Source organism: Marmota marmota, unplaced genomic scaffold, assembly GCF_001458135.2.
Source record: "Marmota marmota marmota unplaced genomic scaffold, marMar, whole genome shotgun sequence".
In the NCBI taxonomy this organism is placed as follows: Eukaryota; Metazoa; Chordata; class Mammalia; order Rodentia; family Sciuridae; genus Marmota; species Marmota marmota.
The window spans coordinates 17,867,844-17,876,483 of NW_025999853.1; the positions used below are offsets into that span (position 1 = coordinate 17,867,844).

The 8,640-nt window shown below is 37.9% G+C and overlaps 1 long non-coding RNA gene and 1 pseudogene across 2 annotated transcripts in view; one reads left to right on the forward strand and one right to left on the reverse strand.

The window, feature by feature from the left end:
• Positions 1 to 798: 798 nt before the first annotated feature.
• LOC125617098 overlaps positions 799 to 8,640 on the reverse strand; it is a 151,356-nt gene continuing 143,514 nt past the window's right edge. For both annotated transcript variants that reach the window (XR_007347951.1, XR_007347948.1), the window contains one exon: positions 799 to 2,547. This is a non-coding gene — a long non-coding RNA (uncharacterized LOC125617098). The remainder of the gene's footprint in view (positions 2,548 to 8,640) is intronic.
• LOC125618194 lies at positions 5,261 to 5,428 on the forward strand (annotated as a pseudogene).

The window sequence follows — 8,640 nt, forward strand, 5'->3', positions numbered from 1 at the left end:
AAGCATTTCAGTTGTCTGGGGATGCCTTGATTCTATTAAATATTCCTTGTTGTTCTGGCTTATTTTTATTTTCCAGATATTTAAAGTTTGGATTCTAGCGACAGGAAAGAACAAATCTATTTTTATGTCACTACTAACATAGACCCTTGTTCTAAATTTCTATCCCACGCTTTCATCTAGGCACAACTAAACACACAAATAAACAAAAGCCTTACACATTTTAAGAAAATTTATTAAACACATTCTGTCTTCCAGGCAGTGTGCCAGGTAGCAAAAATAGACAAGTGAATTAAACCTACTTCATGCTCCAGAGATGCTCCCAGTTTAATGGCGGAGGAAAAACACACACAACCACGGTAAAAGTAGATAACCACTCAGTCAATATTTGACTTCCTGCCATGTGCAGGTTTCTGCAGTTTCAAAAATGTACACAATGGACAAGAAGGCTGTCCCATGGAGCTTGCAGTCTGGCAGGGAGAGCAGGTGTTGAACCCGTTATTACCAGTATGGCCAAGGTCTCCATTGGGAAAACAAAGTACTTCATGGAGATGTTTAACAGAGGCATTACTTCAAATTTAAAGGACAGTCTAAATATTCATTTGGAAATAGTGGTGGCAATTGGGAGGTGGGGAGGGGAAAGAGGGCAGAAAGAAGAATTTCAAAGTAGCAGGTACCGCGCCCCCCCAAAATAATAATAATAATCCTTGAGGTTGGAGTGAGCAGGCTGTATCCTGAAGCCAAAAGTATGCCATTAGAGCTGGAGTAGAAGGGAGGAGGGACTGCTCCATGGGTCATGTCTTAAAATCCCAAGGTTAAGGATGGTTAACATCAAGAGCTTTTTTTTTTTTTTAAATAGTAACATAGTTGTACATGTTGATGTGCATTTCTGCAGGCACTTATTCAATAAATACTTATTGAATATATTTATCATGTGCTTACTCTGGTACACTGAGAACAAAGAGACGAATAAGACAGGTCTCTATGCACATCAAGTAGTTTGTATTACAGTGGAGAAAGAGAGAAGTGATAAAAGCACAGATGAGGAAATAATTCTATGTTCACACTCTTTAAAGAAGGGGAAGACTTCTTAGGCAGCTCTTCTAAGATTTCTGACCCAAGTCAAATAAAAAAAAAAATAATAAGAAAGAAGAACAAACTGGCTTCTGAACCTCCAACCTGGTTATGCATCAGAATCTTCTGGGCAGGTTTTAAAGTAGTAAGCTCTTAAGTTGATCCCTAAGAGCAGATTTGACTAGGGGGTGGGGGCTAAGCAGTATAACCCAGTGATGCTGTGTCTATATTGTAAATAGCATTTGTGAACCACTTAGGCAGAGCATGGTACTTATGAAGCTGCAGTCACATTTCCCAGAGTATAAAATGCAGGTTAATAGGTGGCATATTGAGAAAAGGACTCAGTGGCCTAATGGGTTGAAATGTCCCCTTATCCCCTAACATGGATGTTCTTTTTTACCTTGAGGATTGGGTGTTTATAGAGGTAATCAAAATGAGATCATTAGAGTGGGTTTCTAATTCTGTATTAGTGTCTTTTTAAGAAAGGTGAAATTTGGAGACAGCTGTACAAGGCAAGCTCATGTGAACACGGAGCCAACTCTTGACAGGTCAAGGAGGGAGGCCCAGAACTGACCTTTTCATCACATCCTTAGGAGGAGCCAAAACTGACAATACTTTGATTTTGGACTTACGGTCTCCAAAACTGTCAATCAATTCATTTAGTTTAAACCACCCAGTTGGTGGCAATTTGTTAAAGTAGTCCTAGGAAACTAATATAGAAGTTCAATAATTCAAAAGTTAAAAGAATGGGGGTTGGGAGTGTGGCTCAGTGGTAGAGTGCTTGTCTAGCATACGTGAGGCCCTGGGTTGGATCCCCCTCCAGAAAAAAAAAAAAAAGGAGTTAGTAATTTCTTGACTTCAGAGCCCAGAAGTTCAGATATTCTAATGTTTCCCATAGCCCAGAATAGCATGTACATCATATTCAAAATTTGTTGACAGAGAGCTTTCCATTTGTCATAGAGTATTTCATAAAATTGGTGTGCTATGGGTCTGACACAGGAAACACTGGGCTTCTTTCTCTTGAGGAAGTAGCTGTGCTCTGTGTCTCTGAAGAAAAGGCAGTCTCATGGAGCTAGGGTAAATAAGGATATAGGTGAAAGTTTGGGTAAATAAGGATATAGGTGAAAGTTTATGAATGCATTTAGTTCAAATCCATCACAACTCCGTGAAAAAACAAACAGTTCCAAAGAAATGACTTACTATAAAGTTATCAAAGAATCATCTTTCTTGACCCATGAATGCTTTGATTCCTGTTATTTTACCTTGGTGACTCAGACACAGCTATTTGAAGGGCTAAAACCAAGGAATGTGTTATCTCCCTTTGTGGGAGTAGTTCAGGAAATGTGGGAGAAGGTACTCAAGGGGATTCTTTTAAATTAAACTCACCTCTACATATTTGTCATGCAAGTACCCCATTTATGAGTGTTGTTCAACCACACCTTGCCAAAACCAATCCTTCCTTCTTGAAATGGAAACCTGGGAGATAAAAGACCATAGTTATTGTCAGTGGTTAAAAGCATAAGACTGCAAAAAATTTCACTTGTGTATTTCAGTTATCAAATGTGCCCACACAGAATAAAGGAAATATGCACTAGCTAGACCCAGGTTTTTTTTTTATAAGCTTCTGCAAAATTGCAGTTCTTCAACTTCTTATATACTCAATGTGTTTTATAATATTTCGGGTTAGACCTACATACAGAAAAATTGGAGACTCAGTATTTCATTTATAATTGTGACAAGTATTTGTGACTACCCCCAGTAAAAAGTTTGGTTCAGAGAGAGAAAACATTCAGTCATCTTTGTTTCATGTTTTTGTCATTATCTGTAACCCCCACCCACCCCTCAGCCCATTTCAGCTCCCTCCTCTCTGTGCTTCTGACCATCCCTGCAGACCCAGTGATCTCTCACCCTAATAACCACCAACATTTGCTGCCAGCCTCGACAGTTCCTCATAACCAGTGCCCATCAAATAAAACTGGTAGCCACTTCAAACAAAAATGCAGTTTCACTGGCTGTATTTGCAGAGCTTTTGATTTACTAAGGGTCAGGTAAGTTGAAAAAGCAATATTTTTAACAGGTATCCCAAGTGAGTTGGATGGTTAGCAGGCGGGTCTAATCATTAGCTCAGTTAGAGTATCAATACTACTCGTTGGTATTTGCCTTAAACTGTCTCATGCTATATTAGTGAGACTTTCTCATCTGAAACTATCCTTTCCTTAACTGGATTAAATTTTAAAAATTTAAAGCCTAAGTTCTTGAGCTCCGGAAATGTAGTCTAATGATATTTTTTCAAGAGAATTTTTTATTCTTTGAGAATGTTGTTATCTGTCTCCGCTGGCACTTCTATTTCATGAGAGGACATTCATTTCAGTGTGTGGATTGTTATTCCTCCTTCAGAATGCTGAGTCCCCTTGCAATATTTGTGATGTTCACTGCTTGCCCTTAATTCTAGTTGCCTGGGTTATCTTTGGGGACCCTGGAGGCACAGGAATGGAGGAAGATACAGTAGTCTCAGTCCCAGTTGGTACATTGTCTGACCCAAGCTGAGGGATCAAGAAGAGGAAGTTCCTTACCACACGTTAGATCAGTCACTATCAAGGGCAGAGGGAACCTGAGCTTCTGTGTGGCACTCCTTCTTGACTCCTCCAAAGCCAAGGAGACTAGCAGGTACCCCAAAGACAATCCCCTCAAGCAAGTAGAATTTAGGGGTTCACAGTTCTGCTTCCCGGGGTCACATACTCTCCAGGAAGCATGGTGCTCTGATTCACGTCCCCAGATTCATCACTCCTGGTACATGGAAATCAGTTCATTGGCTTTCTCCAGCTACGTTCCTACAGATTAGAGGCCTTGTGTGTAACCTCCCTATGTATCACCCGCCCCAAAAGGTGCTCTGCTTAAGATAGGTAGCTGGAGGTTGATTAGAATTAGAACTGGGGCTCATGGTGGGCAGCAAGGTGGTTGGTGCTCAGGCCACCCTTCTCACAGGATACTCCCGTTGCCATTGAACTTTCTGATTTCTTCAGCTTGGGGTTTTTGAATATATTCTCTCTCCTAGTTTGTTTGGGTTATTATAATGATATACCTTAGAACTGGGTAACTTATCACAACAGAAATTTAATTCTCACAGTTCTGAAGTCTGAGAAGTCCAAGATCAAGGCTCCAGCAGATTCTGTGACTGGTAAAGGCTTGACCTCTGCTTCAAAGATGGCACCTTGATTTCTGTATCTTCACATTGCTAAAGGTGATTGTACTCTTTCAGGCCTCTTTTGTAAAGGCACTGATCCTATTCATTCCAAAGGCTCCAACTTATAATACCATCAGCTTGGTGGTTAGATTTCAACATGTACATTTTGGGGGGACCCAGACATTCGGTTTATAGCACATGACTCATCTCACCATCTCATCAGAAGTAATAATAAACACCATGTAGAATCGGCATTTAAATCACAGCTGCCACTCATTGTACACTCTTTCTGTGCCAGGCAGCTGGCTAAGTGCTCCATATGCATGAACGCCAAATGAGACTATCCAAACAGACTACATTTGGTAATCTCAATCAATTTTACTAATTTCTAAAGACTAGTTAAGAGTTCACTTCTTTTGAAAACTGCATATAATCTCTCTCCTCTGACAGAATTTCATCTACGCATCTTATAGGTTATTTATACCTAATCCTGCCTCATATTCATGTTCCCTAAGTACACAAACCAACTCTATCCTTTATGGAAATCACTTCTTTTCTGTTCCAAGACAGGGCCTCTCTAGAATTCCTTCTGATAAAGTCCTGTCCCTAAAACCTGGGAGAATTAGAGTAATTAGAGGAAACAAGAATTAGAGGAATCTTTCATTTTTTTCTTTCAGAGAAACCCATCAAACTGTAAAAGGATCATGTGAAGCAGGATAGGCCTATACATTAGAGCATGTATATATAGTGAGAATTTAATAGAATCTTCTGGTTAAAGTGTTGTGTTGACCTACCTTGGGCATTTTGGTCTCTCACACTTTTTAAGTAAATATTTTCCCCACTAATGTTCATTTACTCATATTTATGAATTAGCATTTCCATCTCATTTGACTCAGATTTTCCTTTTAAATAATTAATAGTACAGGCACCTCAAACAATTTGTTTATAAGTAATTGTATTTTGGAGTACATTGTTTTCTGACTTGGAATCAGGCTTTATTACCCCATTGCTTCTCAGCCTTTTGGCTAAGATTAAGTGTAATACTTTTCCAAACAGTAGGTATTATCTGTTTAATAATACACAGTTTTTAATTGTCAGATATGAGCTCTGCCCTATGGTAGGATCTTTTGAGAGAACCAGCTTGGTTCTCTTTCTGTTGTCTTTCTGTCCTGCCTCACCCTTGAGTGACTGGAAGGCTATAGAGGTCAGTAGGTAAGAGCATGACTTTAGATATTCCACACACCAGGGTGAGCCTTGAAATACCATTTACATTCTCTCTGGATTCATTATGAGCCTGATGCACAATAAGCTTTGAATATATGTTAAATATTGTTATTGATAAGAAAATAAGATTTTTGCAAAAATTTGCTAAAGTGCATGCTTCTGGAAGACACTATCCCAGGTTGATTTATTTTTGAAAATTCGACAGTGCCCTGCACCATGTCTTATTGCAGCTGACCCCTTCAAGAGTGTGATGTTATCACAGGCAGTAGCTGCCCACTCAGAAAATACACCCCTAAACCACCTTGCCTTTATGTGTGGGTGTGGAATGGGTTGATTCTGATGCACGTGAGCAGAAGGTGGATAAAAAAATAGGTGTATCATCTTAAACTTCTCCCTGATTTTGAATAGATACAGAGGGCTCCAAAGCTCTAAAAGATGATGGAGGCATGAAAAGGGAGGATTCTGGCTCCCTGGATCATGCAAGCCCCTCGTGTTGTACGGTTCTCATAAATGAAAATGAAGGTGTTAGGCCACATCATCTTGCAATGCCTTAACTAACACTGCTGTTTAACAAATTTGTCAAAAATGAACTATGCAACTAAATCACCCTGAGTACAGTGCCATTGAGTACCCCAAAATAGTTGTATAATAAACCCATTGATCGTATTTTATCCATCTCTCTGTAATCTCACATTAAAACAATAATAGTCAATCAGAATTTAAAAAAAAAAAAAGCTAAAGTGGGGCAGTGAGATGGAGTCGCTCTGCAGCAATGCAGTGGCTTTTTAAAAAATATGTTTTAAAATCCATGAAACCATTGTTGTGCAAAAGAAGCCAGCAGAAAAACCCCAGTGGGGGTGGGGAGGCTCTTGTGTATTGTTGGAGTGTTTCACTTAGCAGTCAACTAGCGGATGAAATAGAGGCATTTGTCTGTATGTTTTCAGTTCAATCTGCTCTGTATTTTTGTCTTTTTGAAACAATATGTGGGATTGCAAAATATAGCCAGTAATTCCCCTGCTGAACTAAAAGAGAATTAGAAAAGGCTGCTAATAGCTTTTGTGTTTAGAAGTATAATGTCTTCCAGAGAGTTATTTTATGGATGACGTATCTGGAATTGCTTATGAATACTGGATTATGGATTTCCCCCTTCCTTTTTCTTTTTCTCTTTTTTCTTTTTCTTTTTTTTTTTTTAACTGTGAGAACTTAAACATAGTATTAAAAAAAAAAGCATTTTATCTTGTGGTAGAAATGTCAGCCACATTTCAATTCACTCTTAGGCTTCCCCTAAAAGGAGTGAGTTTTATGCATAACAATAGCCTTGTTTTTATAAGTGGTTGGTGATATCTGCAAATGTGTAAGGCATTCATTATCCAGGAGCTCTTTTCTCCCTGGTAACACACCGGGAAATATCAGAGTGTTGTTATTTGAATTCTTTCTTGTGCTCTGACTCCCAGATGAATTGAAATTCAACTTCACAGTCAAATGAGTAGCCATTTAAAGCTCAGGTGTGTATTTCTTAAGACCCTCTCAAAGGACATATAACTGCTTATGTCTTTCCTAAAGACAGCAAACTGAATTTTAATTGGATCCTGCCTCTCCCAAGAGATCAGTATACCTCCACTCCAAGGCCATATATTACAAAGCTTCAGTATGAATTGGAACATGAAGCCTGCATTTGAGTTTAGTATTTAAACTTGAAGTTATAGCAGCTGACACCCAGTCATTTCAGCAACTCTCAATCAAAATTGTATTTAATTTAAGTCTCTGGAAAAAAAAAAAAGGAATGCGTGAGCACACACACACACACACACACAAACACACAAACACACATGGCTGTGTAAATAGCCATAAGCATTCAGATTATTAAATGCATTTTTTCTTTCTTTCTCAGGAAATAAATATCAAATGGGATCAGTTCCAAATTTTGCTTGTTTTAGCCCCACCTTGACCTCGTCAGATGGATAAAAAAATGAAGTAGTGAAAAACCATTCACATACACACACATACACATACGCATATGCATACACGTGTGTGTATGTGTTTATCTCCAAGATCCTGTTCTGCATGAGAAAGTCTTATATACATGTCATTTATATCTACGTATATATGACTATCTGATGCAGAACAGGATCTGTGAGATCCTTTGTGATGCAGAAAATCTTTTCATCAGAGGGGCAGAGATAGTTTGGAAGACACTAAGGTATACGCAGAAAGCTCTCCTAGAGTTAATCTCCTTCTGATCTCAGAAACTGGCAAGACAACATCAAAAAGGAAACCAAAGGACTTGTGGAATCTAATTCACCAACCCAAATAACAGAGCCGTGTGTTTTTCTGTACTTCATAGTTGAAGAATCTGTGTAAATTTCCTACGGCAAATGGATTCTATGAGGACTGATGTTTGAAAATATCGTGAAAACAACCCAAAACCAGCTGAAGAATGAAATTTATACTTTAAAACTTGACAGTGTTATGATCTTGCCTTGTACCATACCAAAGTGGATCTCAGTATATTATATGTCATTAAGACTATTTTTGTTATTTTAAAAATATTTTTTATCCTGAAAAATTTAGGTGTTATTTTAATTTCAGAAATGTTTTAGAAATCTGGATTTTTTTCCCCTTTAATTATAGACAGAGACCAGGATTAGCAACCAGGCACCAGAATAGAGATATGTTCCTTAATTTTTCTTAGATATAATTTCCTCAGTTATAACCTTAGGGATTTGAAGTCAGTCATCTCTAAACTAGTTAGAATTATAACATTTTTAGGGCCTAAATTTCAAGTAGCTTTTTCTCTGTTTATGCAAGACTCAAAGTTACCAGTCAGCATACAGCCCTAAATTTTGGCATTTTTCTGCTGTGATAAAAAAGAATATTTGGATTATACATTTAGCATCTCAGTTCTGGAATCTTTAACTTCAGTTTGTCCATTTATTTTTACTTAATTATTTTCCACAGAGCTTGCTTCTTTTTCTTCTTCTGTTCTTTTTAAAAAATCTTTGAATTCTATCAATCATTTCTTATTTACTAGACTCAAAATCTTTCTTTAATTGCTTGTTGTCCCTTGTCCCAGATGTTAAATCACCACACAATTCTTTTGGGTGTACTTCTATGAAGGGTAAGACTAGGTTTTGTTTTTTTTTTTTTTTTTTTTTTTTAAA